The sequence below is a fragment of the Trichomycterus rosablanca genome, chromosome 18 (assembly GCF_030014385.1).
Source record: "Trichomycterus rosablanca isolate fTriRos1 chromosome 18, fTriRos1.hap1, whole genome shotgun sequence".
Lineage (NCBI taxonomy): Eukaryota > Metazoa > Chordata > Actinopteri > Siluriformes > Trichomycteridae > Trichomycterus > Trichomycterus rosablanca.
In genome coordinates, this window is record NC_086005.1 from 16,096,750 (window position 1) to 16,113,220 (window position 16,471).

Genomic DNA, 16,471 nt, shown 5'->3' on the forward strand with positions numbered 1-16,471 from the left:
TTATGGCAAAAAATACCTTTAAACTCAACACCTTTTAAACCTAACAGCACTCCCAGAACCAATTGTCGTTGAGTTTCAGAGTACCACTGTAATTGATTTTATATGCCAGCTAGCAATGGTTCTCCATATGAAGATGGCGGCGCGCATAGACGCAGCAGCTCGCAGCTCTCCACTCTCTGCGCTTTTTTTATTGTATTTATTTAATTTTTTTATTGTAAATATTACAGTTTGTTCGGCTTATAGTCGTCAGGATCTCCTGGACCTGGGATTCCGCTGTGAAAGGATTATTTCATCGGACTATCACAGCTTTCACGATATACCCGGAGAAATAGTCAGGACTTAGGGGTCTCCGTGGATAGTTTTACCCAGCAGTAAGCCCAGGAGGAAACGTAAACAAAGGAAACAGAAGCGCGGCTGCAGGGCCGGTCCGCTAGCACGGCTAAAGAGACAACCGTTTAAACTGCCGCTTCCCAGCATTTTCCTCTCAAATGCCAGATCCATAATAAACAAGATCGACGAACTGAGGCTACAGTTTGCTGATAATAACTGTCTTCGGAACTGCAGCATTGCTATCATTACAGAGACCTGGCTGCAGCCCACCATACCGGACTCGGCTATCGAGTTAGCATGCTACACGGCTCACCGCTACGACAAAAACGGCGACTCCGGTAATAGCAGAGGAGGGGGATTATGCATCTACATAAACAACAGCTTGCGGAGGAGCTGAACCACTTCTTCGCACGCTTCGAGGAGGAAAGTTCAGAGGCAGCAGCAGCCCCACCATCCGACTGCAGCAGCTACAGCCTCGTGGTGCAGGAACATGAGGTGAGGTGCACACTGAGAGCGGTTAACCCCAGAAAGGCTGCTGGACCAGATGGAGTGACCGGGAGGGTCCTCAAAGAGTGTGCGGATCAGTTAGCTGGGATTTTTACAAAGATCTTCAATGCTTCACTTTCCCAGTCCTTCATCCCACCATGTCTGAAGGCGGCCACAATCATACCACTGCCGAAAAAGACCAGCATCAGCAGCCTCAACGACTACCGACCAGTCGCTCTGACACCGATTGTCATGAAGTGCTTCGAGAAACTGGTGAAACGTCACATCATGTCCTGCCTCCCACCCACCCTCAACCCATTTCAGTTCGCATACAGAGCTAACAGATCTACAGAGGATGCCATAGTAACAGCGCTACACACTACCATCTCTCACCTGAAACTGCAGGGACGCTATGCCAGGCTGCTCTTTGTCTACTTTAGTTCGGCTTTTAATACCATACTCCCGGAAAAATTAACTTTTAAGTTAATGGACATTGGACTTTCAACCAACATCTGCTGCTGGATTAGAGACTTCCTCTCAGACCGTACACAGAGAGTTAGAGTCGGCTCACATCTCTCCACAGCTGAGTCCACTACTCTATACCCTGTACACGTACGACTGTGTCAGTAGCCATCCAGACAATGTCACAATTAAGTTTGCAGATGACACCACCCTGGTCGGGCTTCGCTTATATCGAAACGGCATATAAGGAGGAGGTCCAAAGGCTAGTGTGGTGGTGTGCAGATAACAACTTGGTCATCAACACCTCCAAGACCAAAGAACTGATTGTAGACTTCAGGAGGAGGAAGTCTGATCTGCAACCAATTTGGATTAACGGGGAGTGTGTGGAGAGGGTACCCAGCTTCAAGTTTCTGGGGGTGCATATGGACGCGGACCTCCAATGGAGTGCTAACACCTCGGCGGTAGTGAAGAGGGCCCAGCAGCACCTCCACTTTCTGAGGATCCTCAGGAGGCTCAACCCGAGGAAAGAACTGCTGACTGCTTTCTACCGCTGCTCCGTGGAGAGTGTGCTGACCTATTGCATCTCTGTGTGGTTCTCCAGCTGTACTACTGCACACAAGAAGGCCATACAGAGGGTCATCAACACCGCCCAGAAAATCATCGGGCACCCTCTCCCATCACTAAAGGAGCTCTACAGCATCCGCTGTCTCAGGAGGGCACACAAAATTAAAAAAGACTGCACACACCCAGGGTACTGACTGTTCGAACTGCTGCCCTCTGGTAGACGGTACAGGCAAATCAAAACAAGTACTAATAGACTAAGAGACAGTTTTTACAACAGGGCCATAGCCCTGTTAAACACAAATATGTGACACAAATATGCATCATTCAATGGGTATTGTGCAATTACACTTATTTCACTTTAAATGGGACATGTGCAACTTCTAATTTAATTTAATTTGAATAGGACATGTGCAATAGCTTTGGTTCTGCTTCTGTTTTTGTTTAAGTACCGATTTATATTTTTATATTTTTATATTCATATTTGTATATAGTAGTTTTATTGTTTGCTGTTTTTTTTCTTTCTTGCACCAAGGGGGGGGGGGGGGGGGGGGGGGGGGGGGGGGTTGTATTTCAATTTCATTGTGCAAGTGTACAAGTACAATGTGCAATGACAATAAAGGATTCGTATTCGTAGCTGAAACATTGAAATGTAATAATTAGAAGGGGTGTCCACATACTTTTGAGCATATAGTATATGACATTGTGGAAATCAGATTAATGCATTATATTGAATCTAAATCCCTTAAAGAACAATTATTCATGGTACAGCCTAAACTCCATTGCCCTATTTTTTCACATAAGCAGCACACAGGATCCATCCCCCTTCTCAAACCCTCAGCCCTGCATAATCAGTCCCCTACCTTTAATGCCACTGGGCAAAGCTTAATGCTGAGCTATGGGAAAAAGATTCACAAAGCTCGAGACTTGATCGGTGGTGCATTATTCAGTTTGGGGTGAGACGCTGGCATCAGCATCCTACCCCGATTACTTATTTATGCTCGGGCATGTGTGACTGACTGTGTTGTGCCAAAGCCATTCAGTTTTATTTGTTGGATTTATGATGTAGTGTGGCAGGATACGGGCTCCGTGAGGATTTAAACATGAAGGGTTTTCATGAGTTGTTCTCTGATGGGTGAAAAAAAATGAAAATGCAAATTCTTGGACTCATCATGCCAGCCCGGTTATACTGGAAAGTGGCCAGGCTGGGACTGGAAGATTTTAGCAAAAATGATCAGTGTGGTTCAATTAGCAATTTAACCATGACCTAGTATTTACAAGCCTTATAAAAACTATTTAGTTCCACAAAATTAGCTAGGCTAACAGCTCTGTGAACTATAAAAAACAATTATTAAATACATTGTTATATTTAATTAAATCTGACTCATTATGAACCATGTTGCTATGCTTTTATTGATTTAATTTGTAGTCGGGCTGGAATAAAAAGTACATTTTGGACCAACCATGTAGTCTTTTTAAGAAATAGTAATAGTTCTATTGGTTGCAGTTAAAACATTTGACCTTTGCACAGAATTGTACCCCATTTCTCTGGCAAATTTTAGCCACACTAGAGGTTGCCATTATGAAACTATTCCAAAATGTTAATACCATTAAAACATCATTGTTGACACTCAAAATTTCACAAAGGAGTGCTTGAATAAGCCCAATGATAGAGCAAGTAAAGCTAATGTGGTGCAGGGAATGCTTTGAAGTGTAGTTTAAGCCCCTCCTACTTGAAGTGGCCACTTCCAAAACCCCAAAAAGGAGGACATCAGACCGTGACAGTGGGTATTCAGAATGTGTCTACATGAATCTCAGATTGGTTTTGTTACTCAAGGAGTTCTCCAGGGTTTAGTCTTTGGCCCTCTGCTTTTCATTATTTATATGTTACCCCTTGCTCAGATCATCCACAGCCATAACCTTCACTTCCATTATTATGCTAATGACACCCAGATTTATTTCAGCACTAAAGCTACTGCTATCCTACCACCCCCTGCTCTTCTGTCTTAGAGTCAAGATCTTAAACAGTGGATGAGCAAAAACTTAAAAAGACTAAAATTAAATCCAGACAGAACTGAACTTTTACTCACTGGTTCCAAATCCGTAATATCTAAACTTTCTGATGTTTCTGACCAGAGATGGGGAGTCGCACGTAAGTCGCACACACAGCGACTTCAGACTAGACTCGGACTCATTTCAAATTACTCAGACTCGATTCGAAGTCTAATATTGCTCAGGTTGTCTTAATCCGCAATGCACGCAATGGGTAAATGTTCCAGGCAGCTTCTGGCGTAGTGATGAACCGTTGCTCCCTACTTAAAATGGTGGAATACCCTACGTAGTGCACTTTACAGTAACAGATAATGTGTATGGAACGCTCCTACAGAATTAGGGCTAATGATTTTAAGAACCGCTTTCTAAACCAATGACCTTCTGATTTTAATTTTAAGTAAGAAATGCTGTTACTTGCATGTATTTAGTTTGCAGCGTCACACAGATGATGTGTCAATGAAACGCTTGACTGGCTTTCTAACGAGTTCGTGTTTTACTTCACAACCAGGAAAAATTTGGAGGTTTTTAATTATAAACACATTTACAAAATAACAGATTATATTTCTAATGGGACACATGGTTATAAATTTAATAGCATCTAGGATTTTGGCCGCTGTGCTGTAATTTGGGGTAATAAAGAGGGATCATTTTGTATCTCCAATTCACCTCACTTGCATGTCATAGGACTGTGGGAGGAAACCGAAGCTTTGGGAGGAAATCCATACAGACACGGGAAGAACATGCAAACTCCACACAAAAAGGACCTGGGCAGCTCCACCTGGGAATCAAACCCAGAACCTTCTTGCTGTGAGGTGACAGTGCTACCCAATGAGCCACCGTGCAGCCACAGCTGTACATGGTCTGTCTGAAAACCTAGTGAACTCTCTATATAGGCAGGATTTTTATGTCATCCTACATACGTGCCCATGAAGAAGGCTGTTCGAATTCTTAGATGCCTTAACATGGTGCCTACTAAGGTGCCTTAATTAGAAGCGATAATCTGACTGCATAACAAGGGAGCATACTATGCTTTCTTAGCGGTGAAGGCAGTCGCAGCATTCAGTGCGGCACAACTTTTCTTGGCAACGATTTCAAATATGGCGGATGAATGCGGTGTTCTTTTCAAATGTAAATAAATTCTCATTGATTTTAAATTTGTATAAAGGTGTACAAGTGTCATTTATTTGCAAATTCAGGCTTGTTGCTGACAGTTTTTTGGTACACAGAGGGAGATGTTAGCTGGCATGCTAGAGGGTTGTCCCACCTCAGTCTATTGGTTTGTGCCGCCTCAGTCTATTGGTTTGAATGGCCTGAGGCTAACTGTGTTAGCTTAGTAAGCGAAAATTATGCTTTAAAAAATCCCTGTCTAAGTGGTGTAGCTGAATAATCTGCTATATAAAAGTTTGATGTCTTATTAGAATCCTCTCTACTTAAGCAGCTGTCTAGGTAGGCAGTAGACAGAAAGGCAGCTCACTAGGTTTTTGAACAGACCCATAGACAATCTATGCTGTTGGGCCCTTGAGCAAGGCCCTTAACCCTCAGTTGCTCAGACTGTAATGTAAGTCGCTTTGGATAAAGGCGTCTGCTAAATGCTGAAAATGTAAAATGTAAATGTACTGTACATTACAGTACTGCATTTGGTCTTTATTTTGAACGTGTACATGCCATCAACATTTCAGTTATTTAAAAGGTATTCAGTGGGGTTGAGGTCACGGCTCTGTGCAGACCACTGAAATTTCTTTATGAATCACGTCTTGCTGGAACAGAAAAAAGCCAATTCATTTTACACAGCTGCTAGCATATTAATCAGGTCTTTCGACTGTCTTAAAGTTTTATGCCTTTTGCATGGCATGCAACACAGTGTTATTCTGAATGTGCAAATTGTAGCCATTTATTCAAGCTCTACTGCCTTTGAAAAAGCAATCTGTATTTTTCAGGTTGAATTGCAAATCGTTTTTCAGATGTTGGATGAAAATTAGCTTTCTGTGCAATCGTTGCTTTTACTGATGTTTTACTGATGAAATGCTTTGTATTCTGCTCGGCTAAGTTGGACGCTGAACGTTAAAAACCAATATGTACAAACTCCTATTATATAAAATTCAGGTCATGTTTCTTGCAACTGCCCAACCTTTTCTTTTCATGTCATAAGATTTTTATCTGCAATGTCAAAACTTCTGTGGGGGCCAAACGTCCACAAAAACATGCTTCTATTTTGCATGTTTTTATTGATTTCAAATAATATAATCAGCACAACAGTTTGAGAGAAAAGTTGAATCTTCGGGCGGGCGGGCGGGCAGGTGGCGCAGCGGGATATTTGCTAGCACACCAGTGATGAGATTCTAAACTCCTCGGTTCGAAACTCGGAGTGCCACCGGTTGGCTGGGCGCCATCTAGCGTGCATAATTGGCAGTGCCTGCAGCAGACACTGACTGGCTACTGTTTCTGCTGTGGGTGGGGTCCTCAAACGCTGTGTAAGGACCCTGATTGGCAGATAAAGAGGTGCCTGTGCAAAGTGCATGGGTGAAAAAGGGTTTCGCTAAGGGCTGCGCGCTGGTCGGAGGAGGTGTGAGCAGCAATATACCCATCTTGACTGCAATGGGGGATCCCCCAGCAGCGGAAGACAAATTGACTACATTAATTGGGAGAAAATGCATAAATAAAACATTTACAAATAAGACATTTCAGGATTTCTTAGTATTTGGCAGAACTGAAAAGCAAGTGAAAAAAGTCAGATTCCCTTTGTTTAAATTTATATAATTGCAGCCAGGGCCGGCGCTAGGGGGGGGCTGAGGGGGGCATTGCCCCCCCAAATTGTTTCTTTGCCCCCCCAAGCACAATGCAAGCAACGGCTATTTTTAAAATTATCTCTGAACCAATCACAAAAATGCATTTTGTTTTACAGTGTGAAGATATTTCCTTGCTTATTCCTGATTGGCTCTTTGAGTCATATAAAAATCGGCAGACTGCCCCAAACAGTTCAGTTCGGCAGTATATGTTCTGTTAGTGTGAGCGAGAGGCAGGTATACTGGTAAACACTCTTCTGAGTTTAAACTGACTTCCACATGGTAATATTTGCTTAACTGTGGTTTTTCGTTGCTTTAATGTTACTTACCTCTTACATACAGTAGGTGTTGCTTAAATTATTTTATTAGCCGTTAGCGGTTAGGCTAATGAACTAATGGCAATTTAATTAAGGGGGCGTATTAAAATGAAATACAATTAGATAATCTTTTTTCTCCATTTACATAATCAACATGTATTTTTTAATCATTGGGTTTTAAGTTTAAGTTCGAAAACATGCATTTTTATTTCTTTACCTCATACATCACTTTAAGCCAGTATCAATAGCTTGGCTGTCATCATTCATGCACAAATCAAGCCTTGAATATATTTCTGGCTTCAAAAACATGACTATCAACATGCCCCCTCATTAGGTTTTACTGCCCCCCCCCCCCAAGCAAAGCAGTCCAGAACCGGGGCTGATTGCAGCCATTGTTCCCCTGTTATAAACAAGCCATGCCAAATATTACATGTACTTTTTTAAAGATTGCACTTTTGACTTTATGTTATGTTGATGTAGAAAAATAAGGTCAGATGATAAAATAATACAAAGATTACAGTTGACTGAGTCAGAAAATTTATTGGAACGATCGTGGGTTCTTACAGCAGTGTATGAACTAAAGAAGAACAGGGAACAGAACTATGGGCCTCCCTTTATACTGCTCTAGTCACATCACATTGGGTGTTGGACTTTGGAACCTCCATTCTGTGCTAACTGTTTTTCTTATCTGCTTACAACAGACATGTTGCTCATCTCTGTACTTTAGACTTCCAGCCACAACTCAAGCACCAACATAAGGATTTAACAACTATAAAGATTTAATGCACAAGCAACATAATACAAATATCCAGGTTATGTTACGCATAACATCTAATTTTTCCATAACATTGATTATATAATTTGTAATGAAAAATATTGTTTTAAATTCAAGGAAAATGCAAAATAGAAGCATTTCCAGCAAATGCCTTATACTTTTGACCCCCACGCTAGATCAACATTTGGAAGTCTTTTGTTTATTGTATGATGGAATCATATTTTATCTGCAGTCATAACTTAAAACAAACATGTTCATGCTATTATATGGTGAGACAGTACAATCCTAGGAGTTCACCTGAGTTCACCTGAATGACAGACTGGACATGATGGACAACATTGATGCGCTGTACAGGGAAGGCAAAAACAGACTGTTCTTTTAAACTTTTTTGACTGTGTGCAACAGTCTGCTCTGAATATTTTATGAGTCTGTTGTGGCCAGTGTCTTCATCTTTGTGGTGGACTGTTGGGGAACCACTGCAGGACATGGTAGACACGTGTCCTCGTGGGTTTCCTCCGGGTGCTCTGGTTTCCTCCCACAGTCTAAAAACATGCAGCCAGGCTAATTGGAAACACTGAATTGTCCTATAGATACCTAGCTGCTAGATGCACAAACCAGTGCATTGTAGTGCCGATCCCAAGCCTGGATAAAATAGAGAGGGTTGTGTCAGGAAGGGCATCCGGCGTAAAAACTGTGCCAAATCAATGCGGATCATGATCCGTCGAGAGCCGACCCCGCAACCGAACGGGACAAAGGCCGAGGAAGAAGAAGAAGAAACGTATCACAAATGCCAGCTTCATCCCAGGACTTATACTTGACTCTATGAAGGCACTGAGTGAAAAGCAGATACATCGGTAGCTTGTAACTCAACGTCCCCTAAACTCAAAATCTTTGAAACTCGATGCACTTCAAGGACATATTTGTTCCCTTAAAACTCAATGTTTCCCTTAAACTTAACATGTTCAGCTTAAAAAAAAAAAAAAGTTTATTTTTATTGTAATTTTAAATTAACAAGGAACAGCCACTTGGTTTAGCGCTTGGCTTGAGCGGTGCAGTAAAACGTCATCAACGAGCGAATATGAGACGAATCTGCATTTGTGTGGAATATTCACTCTGTAAGCATCAACATGTATCTGTGTTTAGCTGTATTTTTCTTACTGTTTCACTTTTAAACTTGTGTTATAGCTCCGGGTGCTGAAAAAATTGTGAGAATCAGCTTTTCTGTTTTAATGTACATAGAAACACTAAACCTAAACGCCAGTCCCAAAACCAATTGACTGAGTTTCAAGGTACCACTGCAATAGCAAATTAGTGGACGATCATGGTGATATAACCAGAAGAAGCTTCAGCCACAGACTCATTCCATCAAGAAGCTCTACGAAGCGCGATTGGAGGTCCTTTCTGCCGTTGCTGTCCAGCTCCACAATGGACCTCCTGTCCACAGCCTCACAGCATGAATAATAGATGGCCTAAGCAGCCAACTAACAGTAACCCCCCTCACCCACACAAGCATCGCTAAGTGTGAATGTTTAGCATTAATAGTAAATGTTTAATGTGTTGTTTTGCACTTTGTTTGCTCTTTGCACTATGTCCTTTGCATTTTGTAAATGTGTGAATATGGATGAGTGGGTGTATTTAATTACATATTAGTATCCATATTATTAACAACACTGGCTATTGTAGCACCCAAGTGAATCTATTCACGCATTGCGTTTATCGTGCTACCTTGCCTGCGGTGAGATTTGTTTTTCCTATACAGCATCTGTAGCTGAGCCAGATGTTTCACTTTGCACATATAATTAAATCAGGTTATGAGGGATCTTAAAAAGTTTCTGCACTTTTATATTTTGGTTGGAAATGGTGAGGGCGGGAGGAGTAGTAATTGGTCATGTCTGAGAGAGCGCTTATAGTCCGGATTTAGTGCCATCTGATTTCCACCTTTTTGCACCACTCAAAGAAGCTTTAAGGGAAAGAAGATTTTCATGTGATGATGTGAAAGCAGCGGTGCATCAGTGGCTACACGCTCAACCAAAAACATTTATTGCTGATGGCATTAAAAAGTTGGTACAATGCTGTGAAAAAGTGTAAAAAAGTGATGTAGTTTGTTTTTGAAATTCTTAATAAATACAGTAAAAAAAGTGCTTTTTGAAGAACCCTCGTATATATACCTAATGCAGTCATAACAAAACAGTATTTTAATATTGATAAACCCCCTCACTCCTTGTCATTTATAAAGTGAGGACCATAAAGACATGGTTTCAAGTTTAATGTAAAGAAACTCCAGCTCAACCCTGAGCTCAACCCAACTAAACACATTTGGGATGAATCAGAATGTCTACTCCAAGCCAGGCCTTCACATATACCATCAATGCCAACACATTCCAAACAAATTCCACAACAGCAAGTGTGATTCAACTCTATAGAATGCATTAGTCCAAGGGAAGTGTGCTTTGCATCACCCCAGCTGATGTTTGGCAGTCCTGGGTGATACATTATATGGCCAAAAGTATGTAGACACCCCTAATCCACACCAACTGTGTATATACACAGCTGTATATAAAGATTAATTCAGTTTGTGGCAACCACTTGAAGATGGCTGTTTGTTCCAGCTGTGGTTCTGTGCACAAAGCCAGGCAAATATAGACAATGTTTGATGTGTCTGGTCTGGAGGTCACATGGTCAAACAAGCCTTTTCCTTAGAATGATTGTCTGACCTCACAAATGTTCTTTTGACTGAATGAGCAAAAATGTCCTCATAAAAACAAACACACTTTATGGCCAGAAGTATGGAGACACCCCTACTAATTATTTACTTCAGCTATTTTAGCCACACACATTGCCAATTGGTGTAAAAACAATTTTTTAAATATATTTTCTTTATGCATTTTCTTCCCTTTTTCTCCCTTTTTAGCGCGTCCAATTGCCCGATTGCGTCATGCTTCCTCTCCACCAATGCCGATCCCTGCTCTGATTGAGGAGAACGAAGCTAACCCACGCCCCCTCCGACACGTGGGCAGCATGCCGTATGCATCTTATCACCTACACTTTGACGAGTGCAGTGCAGCTCAGCGTTGTGTACGGAGAGACACACCCTAAGAGCACTCTTTTCTCATCTCTGTGCAGGCGCCATCAATCAACCAGCAGAGGTCGTTATTGCACCAGTCATGAGAGAGAGAGACCCCATCCGGCTTAGTCCCGCCCATCTGAACAACAGGCCAATTGTTTTTCATGTGGCCGCTCAGTCTTAGCCGGCAGGCAGAGCTGAGATTCGATACGATTTATTCGAGATCCCAGCTCTGGTTCCAGCGTGTGTTTTTAAGTGTAAAAACAATTTTAATTTTAAAAATGTAGTTCATGCTTTCAACTTTGTTGCAACAGTTTGAGGGAGGTCCTTTCCCGCAAGGTACAGTGGTACCTTAAAACTCGACGTCAGTTGGTTCTGGGAGTGGCGTCAAGTTTTAAAGGCGTTGTGTTTCAAGGTATTTTTTCCCATAAGGATGTATGGGAAACCTGGTAATATGTTTCATGATCCTGTGGAACTGCATATATTTTAGATTAATATAAAATAATGGGGTTGTTTTTGACACTTATACACTAAAGTGTGGTAGGGCACAAAGCTTAACGTGACTTATTGTACTAAAACAATGAGCAAGAAATTTCATTAGTGGAGAGAACAGGTGTTTTAGACTCTCTCGGAAAAGTTGATTCTCACAATTTTTAAGAACCCCGAGCTATAACACAATTTTAAAATTGAAACAGGCGAAAAATCCAGCTAAAGACAGATACATGTGAAGCTTTCAGAGTGGATCTGATGGTTATTCTACACAAATGCAGATTCGTCTCATATGCGCACTCCAGCCAAGCACTAAGCTAAGCTGCGGTTGCACACACGTTGAGTTTAGGGGTACAAATTTCTCAACAAAGGGCGCCAGGTTTCAATAATTTCGAGTTTAGGGGACGTCGAGTTACAAGGTACCATTGTATAGAGGGGCTTACATGAAGCTTTAATCAGAGAGCTTTCATGCTCAGAGCCCAGAACAGCGTACAAATGCTTAATAAAATTAAAAATTAATAAATAAAAACATTAATAAAGGTTCTATCAATTCACCTTGAATGAATTTCTGTCAGGCTTTTCTTTTTCCTGGGGCATCTGTCTGTGCTGATCAGCTGTCACTATGGAACAATATTAGCTAGCAGAGGATGAGCCATACCTACTGAAGCCTGACTGTCAAAGCCAATGAAAGACAAGACAAGACAGTCTGTAAACTCAACCTCACAAAGAACTTAATAACAGGTGTAAGTACACCATTTAAAAACATTTACACAGCATGTTCTTTCCAGACTAATGTGTCATGAAGAAAATCCACTATTTAAAAGAAAAGAAAAAAATATGAGCCTTGTTAGATTGGTTATTCTAAATTCTTACCAAGACCTTTTTAATGTTGTCATCATGTTAGCAGCATATTTTATTCAGGAGTAAATATTAAATGAGACAGAAGTGTTTGGGTTGCACAGCAGTGTAATATGCTAACCCATCATTGTTACACTTTTGTTCAAGTTGGATCAGACACAACAGGCCGTGACTGGATTGGGATTAACCTCCATACTGTTGAAACACTGACTGTTTCTTAGAAAGTGTGGTGGCGGAATACAAAGAGCATAGAGTGCTGGTATTCAGTTGTTTCTGGCAGCACTGTAAAGGAAAGACCATTCTTCCTCTCAGAAATGTATTGTGTTACTACAGTGCAGGCTGAAGCTTTACAAAATCCTAATTCATCATATTAGTCTTGCTAACACTGTGGCACCATATCCTTGAGCAGTAAACAACAATGATGTATTACCAACAGTGATGTATTGTGGATCTCAAACGCACAAGAACATGAATCAGATACATTTAATAATACAAATAACACTATGAAATATATTCCATCATCTTAAAATAAATAAAAAGTACACTACATGGTTTGAGATGACTATAACAGTCTCTACTCTTTTGGGGGAAAAAATCTACCCATTTAGTCAAAACAGCATCCCAGAGGTGTTTAATATGTCGAGGTCACTTAAGTTCATCCATGCTAAACATTTTTTTTATGGAAATCACATGCATAGGAAATGGCCTTGTCCAAACTTTTGTTCTGTGGTACCTCTGGCTGTCTGATTAGCTGAATGATTACTAAAAGTACAACCCCAAATCAGAAAAAGTTGGGACAGCATGGAAAATGCAAATAAAATAAAAAAACAGAGGTTCTTACATTTACTTTGACTTTTATTTGATTGCAGACAGGATGAACCTGAGCTATTTCATGTTTTGTCTGGTCAACTTCATTTCATTTATTAACAACATCCATTCCTGCATTTCAGCCCTGCAACACATTCCAAAAAAAGTTGGGACGGTAAAGCATTTACCACTTTGTAATGTTGCCATTCCGTTTCACCACACTTAAAAGATGTTTAGGCACCGAGGATACCAAGTGATTTGGTGTTTATGCTTTTATTTTGTCCCATTCTTCCTGCAAACACGTCTTAAGATGTGCAACAGTACGGGGTCGTTGTCACATTTTTTGTTTCAAATTTCTCCACACATTTTCTATAGGGGACAGGTCAGGACTGCAGGCTGGCCAGTCCAGTACCCATACCCTCTTCTTTCTCACATTACATGCCTTTGTAATGTGTGCAGCATGTGGTTTTGCATTGTCTTGTTGAAAAATGCATGGACATCCCTGGAAAAGATGACGTCTTGAAGGCAGCATATGTTGCTCTAAGATCTCAATGTACTTTTCTGCATTAATGCTGCCGTCACAGAAGTGTAAATGACACAGCTCCATACCATGACAGACCCTGGCTTTTGGACTTGTTGCTGATAACAGTCTGGATGGTCCTTTTCGTCCTTGGTTCGGAGCACACAACGTCCATTTTTTTTCCAAAAAAGAATGGATTGCTGATTTATCTGACCACAATACATGTTTCCACTGTGTGATGGTCCATCCTAGATGGCTCAGAGCCCAGAGAAGTCGACGCCGCTTCTGGACATGGTTAACATAAGGCTTCTTTTTTGCACAGTAAAGTTTTAAGTGGCATTTGTGCATGTAACTCTGTATTGTAGTGCTTGACAAAGGTTTGCCAAAATAATCTGTGCAATCTGTGCCAATGTTTACAATGTTAACAAAGGGTAATGTGCAATTTCCACCAGCTTGTTACTGACAGAAGGTCTATTTTTTGGGGTTTTTTTTTAAATTCTAGTTTTTTTTTTATTTGGAACACTGTATTGCACCTTAATTTCGTTATACCTGGTATAATGACAGTAAAGATATTCTGATTCTGAAATCCCTTGCCCATGTGGTTATATCAGTTATTGTTGTGTGGCGGTTCTTGATGCAGTGCCATCCGAGGGATCGAAGATCACAGACATTCAGCTTAAGCTTGTGCCCTTGGCCTTTACGCACTGAGATTCCTCCTGATTGCTTAAATTGTTTAATGATATTATGCACTGTAGAGGGAGAAATATGCAAATCCCATCCAATTTTCTTTGAGGTACATTGTTTTTAATTATTTCAACTTTCTCACGCATTTGTAGACAAACTGGAGATCCTCTGATCATCTTTGCTCATCTTTCCTGGATGCTGCTTTTGTATCAAACCATGATTACAATCACCTGTTGACATCACCTGTTTGGAATCACATCATTATTTATTTATTTATTTTATTTTTTTACCTCATTACTAGCCCTAAATTGCCTGTCTCAACTTTTTAAAATGTGTTGCAGGCCTAAAATGCAGGATATACAGTAATTCCTCCTCGATCGCGGGGGTTGCGTTCCAGAACCCTCCGCGAAAGGTGAAAATCCGCGAAGTAAAAACATGTGTTTATATGGTTATTTTTATAACCCGATTCCATCGGCTTTAGCATTTAGCATCTTGTCATTAAAACCAATGGATTGAGGTAGCACAGCATGCTAACCTCAATATAACATCTCTCTTCATGTAACGATAACGGTTACATTTCCTGACAAGCCCGAACTTGCAAATAAAAACACTCGGTACAAGTTTATACAAGTTAAAAATCAGTAATATTTTATTTACGTTTGAAAAGAACTCCATTCGTTTGTCCGTACCTTCAGCCATGTTTATTTTTCTGCAAGAGATGAGCACCTGACCCGCAATGAATTCTGGGATTGTCTTGATCACTAAGGAAGCGTCGGATGCACACTCATTTTTTAGTGAAAATAACGTTGAAATGTTAAGTAGTGAGGATTTTAAGGCATCTAGGATTTGGAACAGCCTCCTAATCGGGAGAGCGCACAGGATGACGTAAAATGCGTCTATGTAGAGAGAGCACTAGCTTTTCAAACACACCCCTTGTCTGCAGAAATCCGTGAACCAGTGAAAAATCCGCGATTTATATTTAGACATGCTTGCAAATAAAATCCGCGATAGAGTAAAGCCGCAAAAGTCGAAGCGCGATATAGCGAGGGATTACTGTATTAACAGATGAAATTAAGTTGAGCAGACAAAACACTAAATATTTTGGGTTCAAACTGTCTGCAATCAAATGAAAGTCAAACACCGCATTTTTATTTTATTTGCATTTTTCATATTGTCCCAACTTTTTGTACAATTTTAACTAAGTAATTAAGTAAACACCAGCCTTGCAAACACACACACACACACACAGATTGTTGGGCGTCCTCTTTCAAAACTATGGACAATCATATACTCTTGACCCACCCCCTTAACCATTTACAGCCTCCACAGTTTTGGTACAGGCTCTCTAAAAAAAACACAAAGCCGTTTAGTCAAAAGAGTATTTGTTTGGTTAAGCAATTATGTAAGACCTTAGTCAACCGTGTCACCTCACGGTTGTGCACAAGGGATCAATCATGCTTGAACAGAAACCAGCGCCTTCTGCGAACTGCTATTACATCATTGAAAGCAAATAAATATTTATGTACAACTGACTGTGTGTTTGGCGCTCAGGTGGCATGGTGGTAAATTATGTTAACCCACTACTGTTGTGCTCCAGGGTTTAAATCTCCAGCTGTGATATCAGCAGGTCAGCATCTATATACAGACATTTACATTTTCAGCATTTAGCAGAAGCTTTTATCCAAAGTGACTTACAGTACTATGACAGTATACAGTCTAAGCTATTGAGGGTTAAGAGCCTTGCTCAAGGACCAAACAGTGGCAACCTAGAAGTGGTGGGCTTGGGCCAGTGACCTTTCGATTGCTAGTCCTGTACCTTAACCTGTTATTGGTGTTCTGTGGGGGTGTGTTACTGCATTGTGCCAAGTAATTCTTGTGAAACCGTACCCACTGTTACCCTGAGCTGTGGATTACGCAGTGTGAAAGGAAAGGTTTGTGTTGTAGACAATGATGTTAGCCACAGTGTGATCAGCGTCAGATTAGTACCTGCTCTGTATTTATATTAATTAATACACGCAACTGTAGTTTGCAATATGCATTCTAGACTTGACCGATTATTATTATTATTTACTATTATTATTACTGACAGAACCCTGAATTCTCACAGCAAGAAGGTCCTGGATTCAATCCCCAGCCGGGGCGGTCCGGGTCCTTTCTGTGCGGTGTTTGCATGTTCTCCCCGTGTCTGCATGTGTTTCCTCCGGGAGCTCCAGGTTAATTGAATTTCCCTATAGGTGAATGTGTGTGTGTATGTTTGTCTGCCCTGCGATGGACTGGCGCCCC